Genomic DNA, 15,913 nt, shown 5'->3' on the forward strand with positions numbered 1-15,913 from the left:
CCCGGCCGGCTGCTGGGAGGGATGTTACTTAGGCTATTCTTGCTACTGAAAGACTCTGAGCCTAGTCTGGTGTTCGCAAGGTCAATGAGAGACGCTCATTGACTTCAGTAGGCGTTGGATCTAGCTCTTAATGCACAAGCTTAGGAACCAGTCTAGCAACTTGATCGCACAGGCGCATAGGGTGTAGCCCCACAGAGTTCCATTGACCAGGGTTCACCCGTAGGGATCAGCTGGCAGGAGCAGGGTGTTGGCTTGCATTTGCATTCTTATCACCCACCTGCACACCAGGCGCTTGAGCAGATGATGTAGCCCCAAGTTAGCAGGAGCGGATTTACCATTAGAATCTATACGAGGCTGAGCTGGTTGGGAAATCCGGGACTCGGCCCGTCTAAAACAACACTTGCCTGGAACTTACCACTCAGTGCTTTTGGGACATACGGAGCTATTCAGTATATTAGGTGTTCCATTGATAGAGAAAGGGAAAGATGACATTTGGGGCAATTCTTCGCTTGTGTTCTGTTTTATTCTGTGCAAGGAATGAAATCGCCTTTTCACTGAATTTTGTACGAATATGGATCTCGTTATGGATTAGGAAGCACGCTGTATCAGCTGTCTAGTTCTGTTCAGCTACTCAGAGCCCTGTGTGGCCATGCCTTCTGTTCCCACCCAGGGCCGACGAGGGGGGGGGGGGGAAGCCGGTACAAATTACCGGGGCCCGGCAGTCCGGAAAGGGGCCCAGGGCCCGGCTTCGTCAGCCCTGTTTAGCTGGTCCACCCTTGCTGGGAGGCCCGAAAAAAAATTTTCACCGGGGCCCAAACCCGCTCTCGGCGGCCCTGTTCCCACCTACCCTACACAACTCCGCTACAGGGCTTTAAGTCTTTGCATTGGCCCTCTTTACCTGTGTATCTTGCATCTTAGCATTTTGATAGTGCCACGGGTACCACAGACAAACTGTGCTAAGCAAATAATCCCGCCCCCCCCCCGAAAGCTTTCACGCTCAATGCACCGGCAGGTCCAATGCCACACAAAACAAACAGCACTCACTATGAAAGGAGAGATGGTCTCGTGGTTGAGGCTGGGCTGGATTGGGAGTCAGACGAGCTGGCTTCAATTTCAGGCTCTGCCAGAGGTGACCCTGGATGAAAATTTTCAAAAGCGACTAGCAGTTTTGAGTGCCTACCTTAAAACACCTTCAAGGATGCTGATTTTCACAGGGCCAGTGCTAGGCCCCTTCCAAAAAGCAGGCCCTTTCAAGGCATCTCCTGTAGGGCCTCCAAAATCACGCGTTACCTTTGAAAATCTTGGCCTGAGTCTCTGAGCCTCAGTTTCCCATCTGTAAAATGGGGAGTAGTGATCCTGCCTTGGTCTGGCTTGTCTATTTCAACTGTGAACTCTGCAGGGCAGGGCACTCTCTCACTCTCTGTATGCCGGGTGCAAAGGGGAATCTAGGCACTGCCACAATATGAAGAGTGGCATGTCCCTGAAAGTGCTGGCTGAACAGCCTGGGACACCGAAGGGGCCAGCTGGAGCTATGCAGCTCTAAACCAGCTGAGCATCTGGCCCGAGGCCTGTCTGGATCCCTAGAACAGGGGTTGCTTGTACTACTAATTACCCCCCATCTCCCTCCACTTCTGTGCCTCAGTAGCCTAGGGAATTTTTCAAAGAAGGGTCCGATCCCGGTAGCTAAAATCAGGGCCGGTGCTACCATTAAGGCAAACTAGGCGGTTGCCTAGGGCGCCAAGATTTGGGGGTGTCAAAAAGTAGTGCCCTCAATTTATTTTTACAGCGTTCCTGGGCTGGGCTGGGCTACCAGCGGTGCGCTGACACGTGCGGCTCAGACTCCCTCTCCCAGCGCAGCGGCCGCTCCACTTCTCCCACCTCCCAGGCTTGCGGTGCCAATCAGTTTGGCGCCGCAAGCCTGGGAGGGGAGGAGAATTAGAGCGGGGGCGGCGTGCTCGGGGAGGAGGCGGAGCAGAGGTGAGCTGGGGTGGGGAGCTGCCGCACGGCTCCCCGGGGGGGGGAGCTGCCGCGGGGGGGGGCGGCGGAGGGGGGGGGGGGGGGGGGGGGGGCGGCTGCGGGGCTGGGGGGGGGAGGCGCAAGGTGGAAGTTTTGCCTAGGGCGTGAAACTTCCTTGCACCGGGCCTGGCTAAAATGCTTCACGAAGCCCGAGATTATTTGGAGAGTTTCCCATTCCACAGCCTAACAGAAGCTCTGCAGTGACTCTTTCTCAGTGGAAGAGGCAAAACATAACACAGAGGCCCAGGTCTGGTTTCTTTGAGCTTCCGCCTGGGGGTTGTGCGTAGCAATGTCTCCTCGAGGGCTCCGCGCAGCCACATCAAACATGAATTAGCCGTTTGTTTGAACAGGGTCGCGGTTTTAATTTTTCTTTGTCAATATCAATGTGTCCTTTGCATTTGTGCAGCTCTGGGTGGCGGCTGGATTGCAGCCCTCCAATTTCCCATCATTTCCGCTGATGCTGTTTTCATTAGAATCTCTATTAACTTTCCCTCCCCCTCCTTCCCCATCAGCATGATTCTAGATACATTTATTCCTTTACCAGCTTTCCAAAGGGGGGCAGGGGAAGGAAAGGTTAAAAGATATAATTTCCTGCTCTTATTTCTCCTCCGTTCAAAGCTGTTTTGCATAATAGGCCATCTCCTCTCTGCCCTTCTGATACAGGGTGGTGCACAGTGTGTTTCCTTGTATTATGATGTGTGCTGGTCCCAGGATGGGGATTCACCCCTAGGAGAAACCAAGCACTGATTCCACCTGTGCTATCACCCTGCACCGCTGCAACCTTCTCCCCTGGCTCAGAGTCAGACTGAGATGGAACTGAGAATGGAAATGGCTGCAAGAGCCGGAGACCTGTCTACACTAGGACCCCACCTCTGCTAACACTGGTGCAGCAGAACCGGTGGTAGCAATGGTGGGAATTTAGGGCCTGATTTGACCATTGAGTTCAAAGGGCTCCAGATCAGACCCTTATTAGAAAAATATTCCTTGGGGCCTAGAACAAGACTGAAGCACCATACAGGAAGGAGATATAGGGACAGCCGCACAATGCATACAGAGGGCTTAGGCCACATCCTTGGCTGGTGTAAATCAGCATAAATCCATGAGAGTCAATCTCTGGCATTTTACACCAGTTGGGTATCTGACCCAAGGCTGACTCTCTTGCACCAGCATCACATTTACTAGCCCGGAATAAGCGCGTTTACACGATGGGGTTTTATTGATATAATGACAGCAGTTTAAACGCACACCTAATACTGAAAAAATTGCCTATATAGGCAGGACCTAAGGCCAAGGTTTTCAAAAAAACTGAGTGATTTTAAGGCTTCTCTGGTTGGGCCCTCAAAAGCTCACACACACAGACACACACACCTTGCACCCAATCACTAGGTCACTGCTAAAAATATTGGTCCTAAAATTCCATAATTAAAAATAAATAAAAACCCCACTTATCCCCCCCTCACTCCCCACAGCCTATTCTAGGTGGATGGTGTCTATGTATCCAACAGCTGCCAGGAGAGATAACAGGGGAAATAATGTCAAGATTGTCACCTGTTGAAAACACACACACACACACACACACACACACACACACACACACACACACACGTCTTTTCTCCCCCCCACCCCCAAATGATACAGGGTTATTTGCAATGCAGGATGCAGGAGAGTGGACAAAGCAGAATGTTCAGTTTCCTTCAAGTGTTCCAGAGATTCCCAATGAAACGCAAGACCCCTTGTTGTAAATGCTCTGGGTCAGGGAAATAGTCCCTAATTTATAAGTCTGGTATTTGCCTCCCTGTTGTATTTTGCGTTTGGTCTCTGTGCCTCCTGTTGTTGTTTCCACTGGTGCAATCAGATTGCAAAATAGGTGTCAAACGCCTGATCTAGCAGCATTTTACATCTGCTTTGCACATGTTTGCACAACACAGGAGAATGGAGAAGCTGTCCCAGGAATGCTGCATTCTCATGGGGATCCCAGGCCAGGGATTAGCTGTAGAAATACATGTTGCTTGTGGCTACCTGTGCTCAAGCAGAAGAACAATGCAATGGTGGAATTTAAGAAACTTCCACATGGGGCCCAATTTTGGGGCTGCAGTTGGAAGCTTGTAAAGGGTCCTTTCTGCCTGGATTTACAGGGAGTTGATGATCTGATTGCATCAGCTAAGGAGGGGGAGCTGTGAACAGCGCTGCTTTTCCAAGTCAGAGAGAAGATGGGGAGCCAGGCTCCCCTCTGCTTCTTCCTTGATTCCCGTCCCCGTCCCATGTTAAGCCTCCAGCGCCTGGATTCGGCCAAGAATCCTCCACCGAGTATGGGGATCTGGGATGTGTGGCTGGAGAGGACGTGGAGGGGGGGCACATCACTCTCCTCCATACCCGATGGAAAGCAGCCAAAATGTCAGTGCAGCCTAAAATGTATTAACATTTTGCAACCTCCATCCATGCTGGGGAAACACGCTCCCCCCTTAAAGGGGTTGCTGGGACCTCTTGTGCACCCTCAGAGAGCCAGAGGGGAGGAGCCGTGGGCTGGCAGGAAGGTCCATGCCTCTGTGATTCCCCCAGGATGCGGGAGTTCTGGGCAGAGCTGCGCGGGGGTGGGGACAGTCCCAGCTCGACAAGGAATTTATGGATTGACTTGCGCCCTTTCGACTCCAGAGCGGCGAGGCGCCATCGATCTGGCCCCGTGCTTGTTCTTTAACGTGTTGTTTTGCCTAGCTTTAATTTAAGAACTGAATTCAAATACCACAGAGGACAGATCAATGCCTTTTTCATAACTCAGCAGTGACAACGCTCAAGCTTTTCGTATGTAAAACTACGGGAAGCAATCTGCCTGGCCCCGAGACATACCAAAGATGGAACTAAGCTGAGAATTCATTCTCTCCCTTCCTCCCCCGCCCCGCCACGAAATCCTGATCACCGTTATCTGCTGGGCATGCAACTCACAGCTCTTTGCACAGAAGCATATTTTACCCACACGTGTGTTCTCTGCAGTAGTTCTCATATGGGTTAATAGCTACAATGACAACAGGTGGGGAAAGATGCTCAGAACAAAGTAGGATTCAGCATGAACCCAGAACCAAAATTCTGAAGCAAGGGGTTCACAACCGTTTTCTTTCTGAGGCCCCTCCAACAGGCTATAAAAATTCCATAGCCCGCCTGTGCCACAACTGTTTTTCTGCATATCCAGTAGATTTAAAAGCCAAGGCTGGCGTTAGGTTGTAGCAAGCAGGGTAACTGCCCAGGCCCCCACACCATAGGGGGCCCAGAGAAGCTAAGTTGCTTCAGCGTTCAGGCTCAGGCTTCAGCTTTCAACCGTAGGCCCCAGAGAGTCTAACGCCGGCCCTGCTCTCTGGTTTATTTTGGTGGACCCCCTGAAACCTGCTCATGGCCCCCCAGGTGGCCCCGGATCCCTGGTTGAGAACCGCTCCCTTATATGAGTCCATCGCTGTAATATATAAGCAGGGCCGGCTCCAGCTTTTTTGCTGCCCCAAGCAGCAAAGCGAAAAAAAATATATATATTTTTTAAAGATAAAGCCGCGATCGGCGGCACTTCGGCGGCAGCTCTACCGCGCCGCTTCATTCTTCGGTGGCCATTCGGCGGCGGGTCCTTCCCTCCGAGAGGGACTGCGGGACCCGCCGCTGAATTGCCGCCGCAGATCTGGACGTGCCACCCCTCTCCATTGGCCACCCCAAGCACCTGCTTCCTTCGCTGGTCCTGGAGCCGGCCCTGTCTATAAGTACTTGTCTCTTCCATTTTTCTGAGCTAGGTTTCCATATGTAATATCCTGGGGACCTCCCTTCCATGTTCCTGACCAGGACATTGGATCAACCAGCGAAGAGATTGTCTTAGAGAATCCAGCTCAAGTTTTAACCTCAAGTTCAGTGCAGGCTGGGCCAGGACTCAGGGAATTCACCGAGAATGGGACACCCGTGTGGTGCAGATATTGGGGCTGATTTTCACAATGTGATTGACCCCCACCCCTGTCAACAGTTTCGTCTCACTTTGCAGGACCCACAAGACATCGCGGATTGAAACATGTTGTTGTGACAAAACCGAAAAGTTTTGTTCTGATTTTGGCTTTTTTTCCATTTTATATTTTCATACACCATAAAAAAATGAAAACGAAGAGCCGCTTCAAAACTGAACATTGAAACGTTCCATTCCCAAAAGGTCAAAATTCAATATTTCAACCTCATGGAAACGCTTTCTTTCAATTTTCATTTCAAAACACATTGTTGTCACAGGCGACGTGTTTTCAGGAAACATTTCGCTTTTGATGAATCGGCATTTTTCAAAGGAAAAAACGTCATGGTGGAAAATTTCCAACCAGCCCTGCATTTTGCACCCACATTGCACGTCGTTGTGCCAGTGAAAATGATTTGCACCAGGTGAAGGGCAGCAGAGAATTAAGCTAATAAGATTTTGAACAGCAATATACCACTCATCTATGTACAAGCTTTTACAAGCTCTATTTACTTTACATTTCCCTTCACACATCTCTCTCAGCCGCAAAGTATACAATGATGTGTTGATTGGTCACCAGGGCAAACTCCTTTTCCTTCAAGAATATAGCGCATCAGGATATTTGAGCTTCCTAATTAAAAATATGTTTGAGAGTTGAATTGTAAATGAATCAATTTCTCCTTTAATTCCCCCCAACCACCCAGAAAAAAAAAATACCTGGTCAAGCAAGACCAAAATGGGTATTGTTAATAATTGCTATTTCTATTTCTCCTATGTCTGATCAAAAGATTTGCTTGCATGACAAATGAGCAAATTACTGTAAAATATGATACATCCCTCCAGAACACTGATGCACGAGATACAGTAACTAGAGTAATGGTGCTGTGATGTTTGCCACATGACACATTTTTGAATGGCTGTGTAACAAATTCAAGAAGGAAAATAGGGCTCTTGGACAGAGGGTGAGGAACCTAGATATAGCAAAGAGTGGAACAAAATAAGCCAGCCCCATTTTGCAACAGGCACTATTGCATAAGAACATGCCAGGTTATTAGGGATTAGGGAGAGGCTGTGCAGATCCCAGCATGGAATTCTGCATTAGAAATGGCATTCACCTCTGGATGTAGGGTCCATGGAAGAGCAGAACTGAGCAGTTTCCAGTGCAGCGAAGGTGGGTGGCTGTGGATCAAGCACTGCAGCAGGATCTTATACCCTGCCCTCGGGAGAACTCTGCATCACCTTTGCATAAATTAACTTGGGAAGGGGAAGTTCAGAGACAGGCCAGGGGATTTGGACACTGGGTCCATGATTATGTGGCCACTGACTCCTTGCATACAGGGTGCACCTGGGTTGCAGCCACTCGTCCATCCTAGGGTCTGGAGCCTGCAGCGGCAGCCTGGAGTAGCAGCTGTAAAAGGGGCTTTGGAGCCCTGCTAGTGGGTTGGGGTCCATCCACCACAGCCTTAGTGAGGTTCTACACACAAACCCTCTCCTAGGAAAGTTGTGAGCCATAATCAGAAAAGCTCGCCGTTCTGCTTCGCCTTCTTCCATCACCATTGGGGCGAAGCTAGGAAGTTACTGTCTTCTGCAGACAAGGTAGTGTCTCTCCTGTATCAAACTGAAGCCAGTACTGAAGCCAAGTGCCAGTAATGTTGGGCAGAAGTCCCTAGTCAGTCATTTCTCAGACAAACCTGCCTTTGGACCAAATCCTGAGAGACGCTGGGCACTTGCAACTTCTGTTGGATCAGTTATGCAGCCTGAGCTGTGGGTGATTGCAAGCATGAATTGGTCACACAAACGAGAGACACAATGGACCAGGTTCTCTGTTGTGTGGTCAATTACCCCCGTGCAAAGGGAGTGCAAAATACTACAGTTCTGGTGTAGTAGCATGGTACACGGGTGTAACTGACCACACAAATATAGGGCAATGGAGAATCTGACCCAATCACTATATAAATCACAATCACCCACATGGAGAGCTGGCTCTAAATCCCCACTCCTTCATCGCCAAGCACGCAACCCTCTCCCACCTGAACGAAGAAAGAACTTGAAGCAGGTCCCTTAGCTGCTCTGTATGCCAGCCACTAGAGGGCAGAGTCACTCATCCACGATGCTAGTACATTGCACTCAATCACGTAGAGAGTTTTCCCCCTCTGCGTAAGGACTTTAGGATTTGGCAGGGCTGATGCTCCATTGCCCTGCACCTTGTTGAGCTATATACTCCAGGGCAAAACGCACCATTCTGCCTGGCACTGACATGGGACTAGAAATTTTTGAGATAGCGAAAAACTTTCCTGCCCCAAAGCAGGATGAAAAGTCAAACTCTTGAACATTTTTGTGAACTGAGAATCCCCAAAATGTTTTGGATCGAGTCAATCAAAACGATTCATTTAGATAATGATGATACAATTTGTTTCGATTTTGACCTTTTAAACATATATTAACCTTTTTGGTAGTATAAATTAACTCCATTTTTTTTTAAAACAAAGTTGTTTTGTAGTGGAAGAACTCTCATTTTCATTTTTTAAATGTCAAAACATCTCATTTTGACAATTAAAACAAATCCAAACTTTTTTAACTGGGAAATTTGTTGAAATCGACCCTTTCCTAAAATCAGAGTCCGTTCTGACAAATTGGCATTTGCCAGCAAAAAAAATGTTGAGTTAGAAATGTTTCAACCGGCAATATGTACGACTACATTTGTGCAGTGCAACAATTAGTTGAACCCATGGTATCTAAGTTCAGATACACATCCTTACACCTATAATGTTCCTAATCTATTTCCCTATCCAAAGAGAGAAGAACGTTAAGTTAAAAACATATTGATAAAGTTCCTAACACAATTATAAGTACTGTGCAGGGTTAGCACCTGAAATAAAGCAAGCCGGTGCTTCAAGGTAAACATGCCTCCCTAGCTTATTAATCATATCAGTCCCTCCACATTTTATGACAGCGTTGATGTGTGTTTGTATTTCTTCTTCTATTGAGAAACCCAGAGCAGATTCCACATCCACAATTAGTTTTCAAGGCTGTAGCAATGGCAACCTCTTGACTGCACAAAAGATATCTATAGCTGTGTCTATATGACCATGGATGGCATTGAAGCTGCAATGAATTCTGAATCTAGGGCGGCTGTCCTGGCAATTGGCTGTCTTTTGGTTGCGTATGATCTGTTTGAAGTACAATAATCAACTGATGTTCTAATGGAGGGAGGACTATCTAGTGAAGTTGGCGGGTGAAAAGAAATGCTCTTGCTAAAACTCTCCTCCAGCCATTGGATAAATAAGGACTGATATGCTGGATTTGTCATTATAGAGCCTTAAAAACAGGCATGGACTCAACTTGGATCCGGATGGAGACGGTTTCTGAAATGGGGGATTTTATTTGAACTCAGGTGATTTTGCATCGAAGTCCGTGGAAATTTTCACCCGAGTTAAGCAATGAGTAAACACGGAGTAAAGGCCTTGGGATTGATCCCAACTATTATTATGATCGTTTGTAATTTTTATTATGGTACTGCCTAGAGGCCTTATTCTTGACAACTCTTGAGAGTGGCTAGGCAGCTGGTGTGCCGAGATCGCTGCCTGTCTTGCTGACCAGTATTATCTCATTGTTTCCTTGTGCTTCCTCCTCTGTCTATCTGCATCCACCCGTTGTCTCTTGTCTTATACTCAGGGCCTGTCTAAACACAGATGTTGTACCGTTTTAACTAGAGCAGTATAATTAAAGTGGTACATACCACCTTGCCAGTGTGGATGCAGTTATACTGGTATAAATGTGCTTATAACAGCATAGAGAATTCTCAGAGGGAAGGGAAATAATCCCCATGGGTATGAGGCAGCTTTATACTAGTTTAATTGATTCCACACTAGGGATCATCCTGGCATAGTTATGTTAAGAAAAAATCACAGTCCTATCCAACATAGTTATACTGAAATGAAAATGGCATGTACACCTGGCCTTAGATTTTAAGCTGTTAGCGGGAGGAATTTCTCTTTGCTCTGTGTTTGTACAGCACCTAGCACCATGGGGTTCTGGTCCATGACTGAGGCTCTACCGCAATAGAAATAAATGACTAATAACAGTAATAATTCATTAAGGGATCAGGGCCTCTTGTTCCAAGCACTGTACATCTGGAAAAAACAGAGTTTCTGCCCCATACAGCCCACAGGCTAAGGAGGGTTATGGCTAGATGACAGGTAGGCAAACAGTCAAACTTGAATCATGTTCTTAAGTGCCACCCAAGTCAATTACCTAACGGGGACCAAGCAGTAAGTTCTGAGTAAGAACAAAATAAAGCGGAGTATGGCTGCTGGGATTTGATCTCGTTAGTATCCACGCTATGATGGAGTGGCTCTGTTTATCTCTCACATATTGCCCAACCTGCTGAGGAGCTAAATAATAATATTTTCCTGCTGGTTTTCACGGAAGCAGTTCAAACTCATATAGAGGCTGACATTTGGTCAAGTATCCTAGATGCCCACAACAGGATCAAGCAAAAGTTCAGAGAGCAACAGATGCTTTACAGTGTAATATTTACCCTTCTGAAAAGAGTTCCCTGCTTTTTCTCAAAAGAGCAAAATGTTGTGCAATGAAGCAGGAGCCATTCAGTATGCTGAACTTTCTAAGGGCTGTGTTTGAGATTTTACGGAACACAAGAAGTACTTTTATCTCCTTCAAAAATAAAAATCCAAGGGTCTGATTCACTTATACCAGGGCAAATAAGAGGAACTCCAGTGAAGTCAGTGAAGCTACACTTGTGTAAAATGAATGTAAGTGAAAGGAAGATCAGGACCCAAAATCCTTAGTGGAAATTTTTCCCATAAAGATGTATAATGGTTTAGAAAGATAGAGGAAAAAACATTACGTAATTAAAGACGGTGTCATAATGTATATGCACGAGGGGGCCAAATTAAGGTTGCACAGGCAACCTTAATTCTGGCATTCCCTAGCTTTTGAGTGCTTGACTTTGCAACAACACGGCTGCTACTCTGAAACCTTAATAGTGTTATTTTAAAGTAGGTTGTTGTCATTGTGGTGTGTGCATGAAACCTAGATCTATAATGAGTGGGAGGAACTCTTATGGTTCTACATGAAACCACCTCTTTTAGGAGTGGGGCTCCCTGTTCCTTACACTCTTCCCACTCTATCGTAATAAAATACAAATATTTAAAAGCAAAAATCATCCAAGGCGTATTGAGGTTCAAACAGCACCAGTCATGGCCTGTTGGCTACTGCTATGCTAGGACTAGGAAATGTCAAAATCAAGTGAGAAACTTTACACCTCAAAACAAGAGTGATGGCCAGAATATTCAGAAGAGACTAGTGATTTAGGATGTCTCCATTTATGGGTGCCCAAATTGAGATAGCTTAAAGAGGCTTTATTTTGGGTGCTGAGCACTTGCTGAAAATCAAGTCAATTGAAGGGGTTTCCAGTTGTGCACACAACTGAACAACCCAAATCACTAGCCATCTTGGAAAATCTTGACCAATGCTTCCACATGCCAGGTGATCTTATGATCATATCTCTACCTGTCTGTCTGATTTGGAGCCCTATAAAGTAGCATCCACTCCTGGCACATTTTTGCAACCCTTCTTAGCATGATTGCTGCCTCTGTCCTTCCCAGGTGCTATTGATTCTTCAGTATTTTCAGAACTAACTAAACACAGGCTTCATAATAAAATGGGGGATGGGGGCTCCTTCTTTTCAAGATGTGCTTCTGTGTTAAACAGTTTCCTCTTCATTACTTCTCCAGTTTTGGAAATCGAGCCATTCAGCGATCAATATTCTTCTCTTTTGCTAAAGCGTGGCAGTTTGCAGCTTTACGACAGGGTTCCTCAGGTGATAAAATGAAAATGCCTCGGGGTCTTGGTATTAGTGCCCCTGTTTCCAACAAGTCAGGGCACAAATGAACTAATGCAGAGGGTGCCCAGAGCCAGCCTAGAGGGGACACACAGTCCTCAGCGATCCATAAGGTTGTCTCTGGTCACTCTTGGGCAGGATTCTCCTTTCATGGGTCTCTCCACTGAAACCAATGGCACTTCACCAGCATAAGTCAGACCTGGCCCTGATTTTTCCGACCGAGCACTGACTGTCAGGTCCTTTCCATTTTGGCTTTAAGTCGCAGCATGGGTGTGCACGGTTGATGTGCTCCAGCATGGTTGTGAGTAAAAGCTAAGGGTGGGTAGAAATAAGGCTGAACACAAGTCTTAGCCTCCACACTGAATGCAAATGTAAGACTCAGGCGCACTCCCTTACACAGACATGCGCGAAGGGTACTAAGGGGGCAATGTGTGGATGGAAAATGGACATGCCTGGAGAACTGTGGGCTTAGCATCCTCCTCAGCACTAACAAAATGCTTCGTTACACACTCATTCCAAACCTTACTCTTCCTACTAGGCAGGTGTAACTTGGCAAGTGCATCTCAGCGTCTCAATAAGTCCCTGATTCAGTAGTCAACCCCTATTGAGCAAAGTCCTTAAGCATGGACTGGTTCTTAAGCATCTACTTACAGTTAAGCATGTGCTTTGGTGAATAAGGATGCACTTGCCTAAAATGCTTTACTGAATTGCGGGCTGTGACTGGGTGTAGCAGACATTTGCTGCCCATTGCCAGAGGCCCCACCACTGCCTTGACACACCCTGCCCTAAGAAGGTGTCCTTCTGGAAGGAAAGACCAGCAAGGACAGACCTCCAGGGGTTGCCTAGAGAGGCTTCCCTTTCCCATAATCAGCTGCAGGCAAAATCAGCGAGAGTTGGTCCTCTGGAAGCTAGAAGAGCCAGGAGCAGGTGGAAGCCAATCAGAGCCCAGCAGGTCAGACTAGTTGTTTCTCTTAGGGGTCAGTTCTGGGTAAAGCCAGGGCATGGAAGGAAGCCTCTCCTAGCCCTAATCCAAGTATTGTGGCCCAGTTAGGGGCATAACCTTGACAACATTGGCCTTGGACGTCTGTGATGGACAACTGTTTGTTCTATGAACTTTAAAGCCTAGGGCTATTTTGAGTTCAGATTTAATTTGCCTTCTGTTAACGCTGGAAAGGGACTGGACTGAGCGTTGACCTGGCTGAAGGGTGAGGCCACAGAAACAGTGGACCATTGTGGAAGTAGGATGTGAGGGGGGCACGAGAGAGGAAGAACCCCTGCAATGCTGCGTCCTGACACAAAGGGATATGCTGGTGGTGAGTATCTGTGATAACAGGGGCCTAATACAGAATCAGGGCCACCTGTAGGTAGCACTTTTCTTTTCACTTACACACAGTGCGTATACACACAGCACTCCATGACTAACAGGAATGAGGATAATGCTTTTATTTGCTTCCCAAAGGCTACATTTAAGGGGCTTGAGACTTAACTTTCATTACAGAGGGCTACACCGAGCACTTAACTTTACTTGCACCTGTGCTAAACCTCCTCTCGCTTGCGCTGGAGTTTGTCTGCAGGTTCGAGACTTTAAATACGAGGGTGGTAGCATTTGCTTCATTTTATGGAAATGTGATGGGCTCCCTATTTATCTGTTGTCTCTGTCTAGGTATGTGTATTGCCCTCATCATCTCCCAACAAGATGGCAATATAAATGGGGAGAATCCAGACACTGCCTGAAAGAGCAAATCTAGATCTGGTCACAAAAGTGCTGACATACCAGAAGGACATAAACATTTTAGTCTTTGCACTGATGGTGACAGATGTCAAGCCAGCCAGCCAGGGTACAAAATATACTGCAGCAAACAATCCCACATTGGCTGAGGGATGGCCTAGAGGAATTAGCAGATCGTTTCTGCCTCTACTTCTAATGATTCTGTGATTAAGTAACCAAAGTCCCTTTGCCCCGACCTCGGCACCCTCAGGAAAGTGGGTGATGAGTTCATCTGCAGAGCTCTCAATAAGCCCCCCCGTGATGCATTTGATGAAAATAAATATGAACATGGGGATGCAATTATGGGTTTGGAAGCCTTGAACTGCAGTGGTTTTTATTTAGTTTTCCTGACAGCTGGCATCTCTGGCAGGACCTCAAAACCTCCAGTGGGAACCCAGGGCTCTGTCAAGAGATGACCATATGAAAGAGGGAGGTTAAAAAAAATAACAATGCTGGTGATTGATTTAGTTGGGGATTGGTCCTGCTTTGAGCAGGGGGTTGGACTAGATGACCTCCTGAGGTCCCTTCCAACCCTGAGATTCTATTATGAGAATTCTCAAACATCTCATTGAAAGGCAAAGGAGGGGAAATACCTCCAGATCAAAGTGACTTTGCTGGGTTGTGGTTTTGTGTTAGCTCCCTCATTATTCTCTTGGAGCGAAATTCACCCCTCTGTGGAGAGGTAGCATATGGTCTCTGTAGCATTTAAGTCCCTGCAGGGTTTAAGGGGGATTTAAATGATGCTTCGGGTTTGAGCTGTCTTTCTGCACAAGGGTGAGGCACGGACAGGGAGTTCGCTGTTAGGAGATGACCTTGGGCATGTTACCTATGTGTGCCCCATTAAAAGCAACACCCAAACCCTGGGTCAAAGCGAAAGCGGAAATCAGGCAACCTCCCTTCCAAAGGAGGGCGCGCAGGCCTGGCCGTGCAGAACCACAAGCTTGGCCAACAGGCTGCCCCACCGTTGCCCTCCTCCAGAGAGCTGCCCACTCACACCAGGTGCTCTCCCTCGCTTTAACCCCTCCCGCAGCCGCTGCGCCATGGCCTGGGGCTCCCCCTGACCTTTGACCCAGAGAGGATTCCTGCCACAAACACCCCCCTGCCTTGCCAAACTTCTTCCTCCTCCTCCTCCTCCTCCTCTCCTCCTGCTCTTTAGCCGCCCCCCCTGCAGCACGTGGCCCCACCCTCTGCCTTTAAAATCCCCCTCCCGCAATGGGCCCCCGCCCCTTTAAATCCTCTGTGCACCATGAGGTCGCTTCCCGCCCCGTGCGGCGCCTGCCCGTCCACCCACCCCACGTGCCGCGACAGACCGGCAGCCCCCCCTTCGAATCCCGCCACGTGCTCCCGCGCCCACGTGCGCCGCTCCCGCCTCGCCCTTTAAATCGCCCCTCCCGCCCTCCCCGCGTGACGGCGGCGCCGCCCTCCCATTGGCCGGCCTCGCGGCGCCGGCTTCCCTCGCCTCCGCGGTGACGTTGACCGCCCCGCCCCCTCTCCCCCCCGACTGGGCCCCGCCCCCGGTGACGTCAGGCGGCGGAGGCTCGGGGAATGACATCACCTGTGAGAGTGGCTGGAGCCCGGGAGGGAGCTGGAGCCGCAGTGTCCCCCGCGCGCCCCCTCCTCCGCGCAGCATCCGCAGCCGGGAGCCGAGCGGGTCCGGGGGAGGAGGGGGCTGCCCGGGATTAATGCGCCTCCTCCGGCCGGACGGCGGGCGAGGATGTGAGCGGGCAGCCCAGCCGCCAGGTAAGGGGTGGGGGGCGCGATGGAGCCCGGGGGGTGTGGACAGGTTGCACGGGAGCAGCGGGAGTTGCAATGGAGCTTGGGGGGTGTGGGGCAGGCTGGGTTGGAGCAGGAGGAGGGTTGCTGTGGGGGGGGTTGCAATGGAGCTTTAGGGATGTGGGGACCTTGGATGGGAGCAGCAGGGGGATTGCAATGGAGCAGGGGGGTTACATGGGGGGCAGATTGGGGTGTAGGGAGGTTGCAGTGGAGCAGGAGGAGGGTTGCAATGGAGCTTGGGGGGTGTGGGGCAGGCTGGGTTGGAGTAGGAGGATTGCTGGGGGGGGGTTGCAATGGAGCTTTAGGGATGTGGGGAGCTTGCATTGGAGCAGCAGCGGGATTGCAATGAAGCGGGGGGGGTTGCATGTGGGGCAGACTGGGGTGTGGGGAGGTTGCAGTGGAGCAGGAGGGGGGTTGCATGGGGGGCAGACTGGGGTGTGGGGAGGTTGCAGTGGAGCAGGAGGGGGTTGCATGGGGGGCAGATTGCAATGGAGCCCTAAGGGTGTGGGCTAGGGTGCAATGGAGCAGGAGG

General features: G+C 49.0%; 1 protein-coding gene across 1 annotated transcript in view; it reads left to right on the forward strand.

Annotated features, from left to right (window-relative positions):
* Positions 1 to 15,187: 15,187 nt before the first annotated feature.
* PTPRS (protein tyrosine phosphatase receptor type S) overlaps positions 15,188 to 15,913 on the forward strand; it is a 249,092-nt gene continuing 248,366 nt past the window's right edge. Inside the window, exon 1 of the mRNA XM_026654904.2 lies at positions 15,188 to 15,348. The gene's annotated coding sequence lies outside the window, so the exon portion shown is untranslated. The remainder of the gene's footprint in view (positions 15,349 to 15,913) is intronic.

This window comes from Terrapene carolina, unplaced genomic scaffold, assembly GCF_002925995.2.
Source record: "Terrapene carolina triunguis isolate 2854851 unplaced genomic scaffold, T_m_triunguis-2.0 Scaffold194, whole genome shotgun sequence".
Taxonomy (NCBI): domain Eukaryota; kingdom Metazoa; phylum Chordata; order Testudines; family Emydidae; genus Terrapene; species Terrapene triunguis.